Genomic DNA, 9,748 nt, shown 5'->3' with positions numbered 1-9,748 from the left:
TTTCAACTTCCTTATATGTTATGTGTCTGTTTAAACTGTTGATCTCTTCTTGGTTTAACTTTGGAGGGTCCCATGATTTCAGATATCCATCCATTTCTTCAGATTTAGTAGCATATAGATTTTTTAAATATTCCCTTATAATAGTCTGGATCTTTTGGGTATCTGTTGTGGTGTTTCCCCTTTCATCTGTGGTTTTGTTGATTTGGAGGCTCCCTTTCTTTCTTTTGGTTAATTGGGCTAGTGGTCAATCTTGTTTATCTTTTCAAAGAACCAGCTCTTAGATTCATTGATTCTTAGTATTGTTTTCTTTGTTTCTATTTCATTAATTTCTGCTCTGATTTTGTTATTCTTCTCTTCTGCTGGGTTTGGGTTTCATTTGTTCTTGCCTTTCCAGTGCCTTGAGTTGAAGTGTTAGTTCATTTATTTGGGCTCTTTCTAATTTTTTAATGTAGGCCCTTAGAGCTCTAAACTTCCCTCTTAGGACTGCTTTTAATCTGTCCCAGAGGTTATGTTGTGTTGTATTGTCCTTTTCATTGAATGCCAGGAACTCTTTTATTTCTTTCTTAATTTCTCCTTTGACCCACTCATTGTTTAGGAGTGTGTTCGATCGAACTACAAGTTCGTGTAGTGACTAAGGCTTCATCCAGTGTTGATTTTGAGCCTTATTGCTTTGTGGTCTGATAGAATGCATGAAATTATTTCAGTATTTTTGTATTTGTTGAGGTTGTTTTGTGCCCCAGTATGTGGTCAGTTTTGGAGAAAGTTCCATGGGGTGTTGAATAGAAAGCATATTCTTTGGTGCTTGGGTGGAATATTTGATAAATGTCTGTTAGGCCCATTTGATGTATGGCATTGTTTGAGTTGGGGTTAAGTCCTGTAGTATTGTTTTTATGAATTTGGGTGCACCAGAGTTTGGTGCATATATGTTAAGGATTTTAATGTCTTCTTGGTTAAGTGTTCCTTTGATCTGAATGAAGTGACCCTCTTATCTCTTCTGATTTGTTTTACTTTGAAGTCTATTTTGTCAGATCCTAGAATTGCAACCCTTCTTGTTTCTTAGTGCCATTTGCTTGGAATATTCTTTTCCATCCTTTTACCTTAAGGTAGTGCTTGTCCTTGAAGGTGAGATGGGTTTCTTGCAGAAAGCAAAGAGATGGATTTTGTTTCTTAATCCATTCACTTAACCTATGTCTTTTGACTGGGGAGTTCAGTCCGTTGATATTTAAGGATATTAGTGAAAGATGTGTATTGGTTGCTGTCATATTGATTTTTGTTTGTTTCTCTAATTTTGTGTTTCCTTGATCATACCTTTATTTATTTTCTTTCTCCACTTTATTTGTTTCTCTCTCTGCTCTGTGTATTGCTTCAAGTGTTCTTTGAAGGGCTGGTTTTGTGGATATGTATTCTTTCAGGCTATTCGTGTCATGGAAGATTTTTCTTTCCCCCTCAACTATAATAGACATTTTTGCTGGGTATAGTATTCTGGGCTGGCATCTGTTGTCATGTAGTACTGGAAATACCTTGGTCCAGGCTCTTCTGGCTTGCATAGTTAGCATTGATAAGTCAGCTGTGATTCTGATGGGCTTTCCTTTGTTTGTGACTTATTGTTTTTCTTTTGCTGCTTTCAGTATTCTCTCTTTGTTCTGTACATTTGGTGTTTTTACTATGTCATGGGGAGTTTCTTTTCTGATCCTGTCTATTTGGTGTTCTATGTGCTTCCTATATTTGTATGGGGATGTCTTTCCTTAATTTTGAGATATTCTATTCTACAAGCCTGTTTAAGATCTGGTGAACACCATTAACCTGAAATTCTTCTGCTTTCTTTATTGCTATGATCCGTAGATTTGGCCTTTTCATGGTGTCCCACATCTCTTGCATATTCCATTCCTGTGTTTTTTTAAATTTTCCAAAATCTTTATTTAAGTGGTCCAATTCTTCAACTTTATCCTCCAGTGCTGATATTCTGTTTTCCATTTCATTCATTCTAGAGGTGAGGCTTTTTCCTATTGTTTCAAGTTGGCTTATTGAGTTTTACACTTCCTTCTTCATTTCTGCCTGAGTTTTCTTCAATGTTTCTATCTCTTTTGTGAATTCATTCAAAAGTTTATTCCCGTCTTCTTTTAGTTCTTTGATTTGTTTGTTCGTGTGTTCTTTAAATTCATTGAATTCCTTGATCGTGTTTATGGTTGTTCTTTTCAATTCAGTGTCTTGGGTTATCTCTAGGGGTTCTCCTTGTAGACCTCTTCTACTGAATTGGTGGAGTTCGGTGGGGACATAGTTTTTTGGCTTTCCATTTTATTATTGTTTCATTGTGGTTTTGGCATGTGAATTTCTTTTGTTGTTTATGATTCTGATATGAGAATTAAGTTGAAGTATGCTTCTGTTTGCGGGGGGTTGTTTGTTTTTGTTTGTTTTTTGTTTTGGTATTTTTGAGACAGGGCTCCCTGCAGCCCTCACTGACCTGGGACTCACTAAGTAGTCCAGGCTGGCCATGAACTCACCGAGATCCACCTGCCTCTGAAATGAAATGTAAAAAAAAAGAAAGTGTGCAAGGGTAATCTTTCTATGTACAAAGAACACCACATGCATAGGCATAGTGTTGAACACTATGAACATTTCCAATAATGTTTAGTGAGGCTAATATTGTGCTGTTTGAGAAAGAGCAGTCAGTTGGTATTTTTAGCCACCATATATGCGTTTGTATGCTACTCTTTGGTTTTTAACTTATTAATAATAAGAACTTTGCCTCTATGGTTATAGTTTAAAGGAATAATTGAAGAATGGAAAATAATAAAATGTGAGGACTTGTCATTTTATGCCTAGGTATTCCTCATGCCTCTATTTGTTTTCTATTTGTGTGTTCTTTGGGACAGGGAGTATATTCTGTAGCTCTCTGTCTTATGATGACTAAAGGCTGAGCCTGGCCCGGATATGCTGAATGATCAGTTGTGCTCATGATCCACTTAGCGAATATTTTTAACTCCAACATATATAAAGTATTTGGTGTCATGGTAAGTAAAAATGATGTGCTACAAAGCTACTCTTCAAGGAGTTATTTACTTTAAGGCAAAAAACATACCAAAGATTTTGTCTCTAGAGACAACTGTTCTGTCCTCTGTGCTTTCAGAGCTTACCTGTCAGAGGAAGCAAACAGTAAAAGTATAAATAGTGGGGCGTAGAGTATGCTAGACAATGATAATAGTAAGGATAAAAGGAAGGGGATATAAATGATCAAAGAATAAAGAAATAGAATGATAACCCTTATAGGATTGTACTGAAGCTAGAATGAGTTAACATATGTATGTATAAAGTATTCAACACTGTTTCTAGAAGTTAGTAATATAGGTCTAATATTATTTGTGCATTTCGCTAGCATTAGCACCATAGTCATCACTTTTACATCACTCATGGATTTTCTTTATAAAGAAGAATGTAGTTTGCAGTAGCTTGAAACTGCTTTATCTAATACTCCTGTACCTATCTCTAGCTCCTTTGGACCTATTTGTTTGCTTCTTTATTTTTGTTTTTAAAACAGAATCACCTATAGCCCAAGCTGGCCTCAAATTCTTTGTGGCCAAAATTGACTTTGAACTCTGGATGCCCTAGCCTCCCAACTCCCAGGTGTTACAGGCATGTAACAGGCATGCACCACTGCACCCAGCTTTCCTATGGGCTCTTGCTTCCATGCATTTATTTCTATTATCCCTTTCTTATTGAAATGAATCATCATGCTTTGATGGTACTTTTCCCAGATACGGCAAGATAGCTCTGTAGATATCACATCATCACGTTCTGTTTCATGAATCGGGTGGGCAATCCGCAGCTTCCTGTGGATTAATTAATGCTTCATCACCATCCCAAGGTTAAAGGTCTGACAAAATGAGACCTTTATGTTTGCTTATCAACTAAAACTGAGTACAATATTGGAAGCATTATCATTAGGAAGAAAAGTAAATTCATTTTATTAGTCTTTTGGGATGGAGATCTTTCACATGAATTTGAAATTTCAAGTCCCCTGACAACCTTTCTTTGCCTCTCTAAGCTCAATACAGCCCTAGATGTAGCTAGCACACAGTGCCACTTATCCTTGAGAACTGGCTTAATTCTTTGTACTCCTTGAACCTTCCACATTTCTGGCTGCCATTGCAGGACCGGGCAGTGTTACCTGACTGCCCCCCACCCACACATACACATTCCCCTGCCCAGGCAGTAAGTACCTTGAGCTGTGGACTGTATTTTCCTCATGTTGGGATTTCCAGTGGCCATCACAGTGTATCACATAAATGTGGTGGCCCATGAATACTTAAGACATTAAATATAATGCACAGAGTCCCTCTGGTATATAAGGATTACTGAAAAAGCCATTGAATTTTGTCTCATGTCCCTTCACCTACTCCTTTGTCTCTCTTGCCTGCTTTCAGAGGAGCAGCAGTGTTTAAGGATGCTGCCACATTCTGTCCTTCACATTCCCCTGTCCTCACCTGGCCCAAAGTAATTTCTGGTTTTCCAGTAATGATGTTGTTGGAAGCAAGTGGCACTGATCCAAAAGAAAACAAAAAAGCAGTAGACTGGCTGTCAGGGAGGCCCTGCAGATGAGGGTTACCCTGTGGAATAACTAGGGTCCAGGATGTGGAGTTCACCATTCCTCTCAAGAGGCATGGGCCTCTGGTCTAACACATATCATCATTATTACAGAAACTGAATTTCCATGCCAGGTAGTTTCTTTGTGTACGAGTTTGTTTTCTGACTGAAATACTTATACCTACTATCCACATCACTATCAGAACCTACAAATTCTATAAAATACTCAGAAGGTTTTCCAGTGCCAAAGAACTAGAACAAAATAAGTTAAACTACTATAAATATAATTTTTCCCAAGCTGAGGAAAAACCAATGTCTCTGAAAGTCGAATAGAGAGTAGAAGCACAAGAGTACTGTGGTTTGGCTTTTGTTTTTGTTTTCTTATTTACTAATAGAAAAAAAATTTAAAGCAGGGTAAAATCAGTAACATTTTGTTTATCTTAATAATGAGTAAATTATATAATTTGATTCTGTAATTTTCCAATCCCAGTTGAATTTTGGAGATAATGCCAATGTGATGTTGCCAACAATGAAGAAAATTTGTTGTTTGGGGCTGCTCCATATATTCAGTAACTCAAGAATCACCCTGGTCTTAGGGCCAGCTCAGTTTTATTCCTGAGACAGTTACCCATGTAGCCAGCTTAATGGTGTTGCTACACATACTGATAATAAATGAAGCTTGCCCAGAGCCCACCATCTGCCCCTCTGAAGAAATGAAAGTATAGGCTAAGTGATGAATAGGAGTAAATTGTACCTCTTCTTGAGGCTATAGTAAGTCCTTCAACCCTTACCTGAAGGTTTTTTCTGTTCCAGACCTTGGAAACACAAATACCTGCAGAGGCCAGCCTGGTGGAATGAAGCAGGAAGCCGCTGGTGTGAAGTGGAGACCCAAGCCCTTTCTGGAGGAGCAACCACTGCTCTGCTCCAGATAATTGTGGCAAGGCAGGAATGTTGACCTAGTGTTCCCACACTGTCCAGTTTCTCAGGTAAAACAGGAAGTTTATATTTTTATGTGAAATCTTTTAAATTAAATATTGTTCTTAAATTGTGATTATACATCTTTTTTTTTTTTTTTTTTTGCTCTTTTTGAGACAGGGTCTCCCTGTAGTCCAGCTGTCCTGAAACTCACTATGTATACCAGGCTGGCCTTGAACTCACAGAGATCCACCTGCCTCTGCCTCCCAAGTGCTGGGACTACAGGCATGGGCCACCACGCCCTGATTCTACATCTTATACAAACAAAACTCTTTCTTTTTTAAGCCATCAGTCAAGGGTGATAGATAAAAGTCAATACTGCAACAAACCAAACTCTTTTTAAGTTGGATTTGGCCCAAAGTCCTCCTGCTTGTAAGTCATGTTATATTTTTAAATTTATTTGCTAGAGACTATATTTTCACAGGTTTGACTTTTCTTTGTGTGCTGGATAGCTTTAGTTGTCAACTTGTCATACCTGGGTAGAGGGAACCTCAGTTGGGGAAGTTCCTCTATTGTACTGGCCTGTGGCCATGTCCATGGGGCACCTTCTTTATTGTTGAGTGATGTGAGAGGGCCCAGAGCACTGTGGGTGGTGCCACCCCTGGGCAGGTGGGCCTGTGTTGCATAAGAAAGCAGGCTGAGCAGGGGCCAGGGGAGCAATCCAGGAAGCAGCATTCCTCCATGGCCTGTGCTCCAGCTCCTGCCTCCAGGTTCCTATCCTGAGTTCCTACCTTGGGCTTCTTGATGAATTGTGACCCAGGAGATGTGAGCCAATAAACCCTTTCCTCCGCAAGTTGGCAGTGGTCAGAGTGTTTTGTCACAGCAATGGAGAAACAGACTAGAACACTTTGATATGACCTCTAAGTTACTTCATTTTGAGATTTTGAAATTTTATTCCAAGCCTCCAACTGGAATGCTTTGCCTTTGGTAACCACATTCTCACTGCCATTCTCAGCACTCCAGTAAGTAGCCAGTTCCATGCTAAATGAAGTCTCTTCAAGCCACTCACTATGATCCCACAGAACATCTGTGGATAGCACTACTCATTTTGTTTCTGATATGTAAGCTTAAGCACAATAAAAGATCATTTGTTTCATTGTAGCTTGTATGCTTTAGAGACTCCTCTTTCCAAAATACAAGCAGAAGCATTTTCCTTCCACTTATACCTTGCAAGATTTTATCAGCATTTTATTAGACCATAGTTATCCTATGTTTTATCATGTTTGCTGGAGATTGATTGGACCCATGTGATTTGATAGATAGATAGATAGATAGATAGATAGATAGATAGATAGATAGATAGATAGATAGACAGACAGACCTTTGGATATATCTCTCAATGACTAAATTGTTGTCTCCTTTTTAAGACTTACCTGATTTTTCACTTACAATGATTTTTAGACATAAACATAAGATCTGAAATTATGAAATACTGGAAGAAAAGAGAAGTGGTTCATGACATTGAGCAAAGCTAGGGCTTTTTTTTAAAGATAGGACTGTAAAAGCACAGATAGAAAAAGCAAAAACATAGAAAATGGTGTTGAATCAAACTAGAAGGTTTCTGTACATAAAAAGAAACAATCAACAGAATAAAGAGACAACCTATAGGATGGGAAAATGTTTGCAAACTATACAACTGACAAAAGTATAATTACTCAAAACATATTTTAAAAACTCAGAGCAAAACAAATAATCCAATCTTAAAGTGGCAAATAACCTGAAAAAAACCCTTTTTCAAAAGAGAACTTACAAATGGCCTGCAAGTTTATGAACCATATGTTCAGAATCGATAATCAGAGAAATTCAAGTTAAAACCACAGTGAGACACCATTTCACTCCAGCAAGCATAATTGTTATTGAAAAGATGAAAAAGATAATGAGTGCCAGAGTAGGTGTGGAAAAAGGAGAGCCCCACAGTTAGTGAGAAAGCAAATTAGTATAGATATTATAGAAAAACAATGTGAAGATTCCTCAGGGAACCAGAACTGTCCTATATCGCAGCAATCACAGGACTGGGCTTATATCCAAAGGACAGAACCAGTGTGTTGAAAAGAAGTCCATATTCCTGTATTGATTGTAGCACTATTCACATAGCTCAGATATGGACTTTGTGTATATATCAACAGACGAATGGATATAAAGGAAATGTATGATATATACACAGTAAAATAGAATTTAGCAATTAAAAAGGATGAAATCCTGGCATTTGCAGCAACATGGATGAACCCAGAAGACATTACCTTAGATGAAGTAAGTTAGGCACAGAAAGATAAACACTACATGATCTCATTCATTTGTGAAATATAAAAAAGTTGATTTATCACACAGAAGTTTACTGGTGGCTATCAAAGGCTGGGGTGGCTATGAAAGGACAAGAAAGCAAGAGATATTAGTCAAAGGAGACAGGATTACATTTACATGGAAGTAATAAACTTGAAGAGATCCACTGGATCAAAAGATGACTTTAGTTAATGAAGATACTCTAATTTGGAAAAAAACTATAGTGATTAGATACTATATGCTCAAATCACGGAAATGATTATTATGTGAGATAATTTTTGTTAATTGGCTAAACATAATGCATATAGTATACTTCAAAGTACGTTGTTTGAGGAAGAAATAAACAATATGCTCTATCGGTCTAAAAATAAAAATATTTTAGCAAAATAATAGGGGCTGGAGAGATGGCTCAGCAGTTAAGAACACTGGCTGTTCTTGCAGAAGACCCAGGTTCAAATCCCAGCACCCATATGGCAGCTAACAACTGTCTGTAACTCCAGTTCCAGGGGATCTGACAGTCTCTTCTGTTCTCTGCAGGCATTGCATGACACAGGTGCACTTACCTACGTGTAGGCAATATACACATACACATAAAATAATAATAATAAAATATGTTTTAAAAAAAGAAAATAACCGACTATCCTCAGGCCTCTTGGGGTAAGTCTATAGCGCAGCTCTCCACGCCCGGCCCCCCTAAGCCACATTCCCCCTTCCACCCCCCCCGCCATTCTATACTCCTAGTTTGGGCCCTGCACCATCCCTAGTCTTGGGGCCCCAGACACCTGGGGAACCAATACTGCTTCCTGATCCTTCTCACCCAGACCAACTCAATCCCTTTCTTGGGCTCCAGGAGCACCGCTTCTGGTCCTGGCCCTGCCCTCACCCCTCTCTTCTTCCCTGGGCCTGCACCACCAGCTAACTCTCCTAATGTTGGACCCCCAGACTGGGGTACCCAACGTTCACGGGAGGTCGCACCCCAATAACTCAGTCCTCAAATCAGGAGATGCCACAAGCATGAGGATTTATTGGCGTTTTGCAAAACGGACTCCCACCTCACTCGGAGGACAGAAGTCCAGAGCCCAGTTCACAGGTTTCTTTTAAAGACAAGCGGCGGCTATGTGCCAAGCAGAAAAGCGGTGGCTATGTGCCAAGCAGAGGTAGGGGGAATTTCTGGGATGATTTCCAGCTTGGGCAAAGAGCATGAAAAAGGTCAGCTCAGCTTGTTCTTTAGAATTATTTTTTATTTTTACTTCTTTATATTTTTCATTTTTACTTTCTTGTACAGTTTTTCTCAGGCCTGGGGGATTTTAGTTTAAATCCATTATTCTGGGGGCTTTGGATCCATCATTTCCCCCCTTTTCTTATAGTAAGATTTTAATCCTAAAATCTATAGATCTTCTGTTCTTTTTGAAGCATGGTATTGCTGAGTAAGAACCAGAGCCTGAGTTACTGATAATCGGTCTCTGATAAATTGTAGCAGTCTATTGAGGATGCATGGTCCAAAAGTTAAAAGAAGGAGAAAAATTACTAGGGGACCTATTAGCGTGGATACTAAGGTAGTTAACCAGGGGCTTTTATTAAACCAGCCTTTAAACCATCTCTGTTTGGATTTACATTCTTTTTGTCTTTTATCTAATCTCTGACGGAGTTTAGTCATAGAATCTTTAACAACCCCTGAGTTGTCAGCCTAAAAGCAACATTCTTCTCCCAAGGCTGCACAGAGTCTTCTTTCCTTGAGGAAAAGCAGATCTAGCCCCCTCCTGTTCTGTAATACTACTTCTGAGAGGGAGGTTAGAGATTTCTCCAAGAGGGTAATTGACTGTTCTATTGTTCTAATATCTTCATCTACAGCCATCTGTAAATCTGCATAGTATTGTGGTCCTTGTATTAGTGCCGCTCTTCCAGTTCCTAT

At 38.7% G+C, this 9,748-nt stretch overlaps 1 protein-coding gene and 1 non-coding gene across 6 annotated transcripts in view; one reads left to right on the top strand and one right to left on the bottom strand.

The window, feature by feature from the left end:
• The window catches only part of Mbd5 (methyl-CpG binding domain protein 5), a 505,686-nt gene that overhangs the window by 399,839 nt on the left and 96,099 nt on the right, over positions 1 to 9,748 (top strand). For all 5 annotated transcript variants that reach the window (XM_008825173.2, XM_008825172.3, XM_029559701.1 and 2 more), the window contains one exon: positions 5,395 to 5,567. The gene's annotated coding sequence lies outside the window, so the exon portion shown is untranslated. The remainder of the gene's footprint in view (positions 1 to 5,394; positions 5,568 to 9,748) is intronic.
• LOC115068777 lies at positions 5,840 to 5,911 on the bottom strand. Its single transcript, XR_003848125.1, has one exon. It is a non-coding gene; the product is annotated as a small nucleolar RNA SNORD83 (small nucleolar RNA).

This window comes from Nannospalax galili, unplaced genomic scaffold (genome assembly GCF_000622305.1).
Source record: "Nannospalax galili isolate Female #2095 unplaced genomic scaffold, S.galili_v1.0 scaffold87, whole genome shotgun sequence".
Classification (NCBI taxonomy): Eukaryota; Metazoa; Chordata; class Mammalia; order Rodentia; family Spalacidae; genus Nannospalax; species Nannospalax galili.
This window is presented reverse-complemented; position numbering and strand designations above follow the sequence as displayed.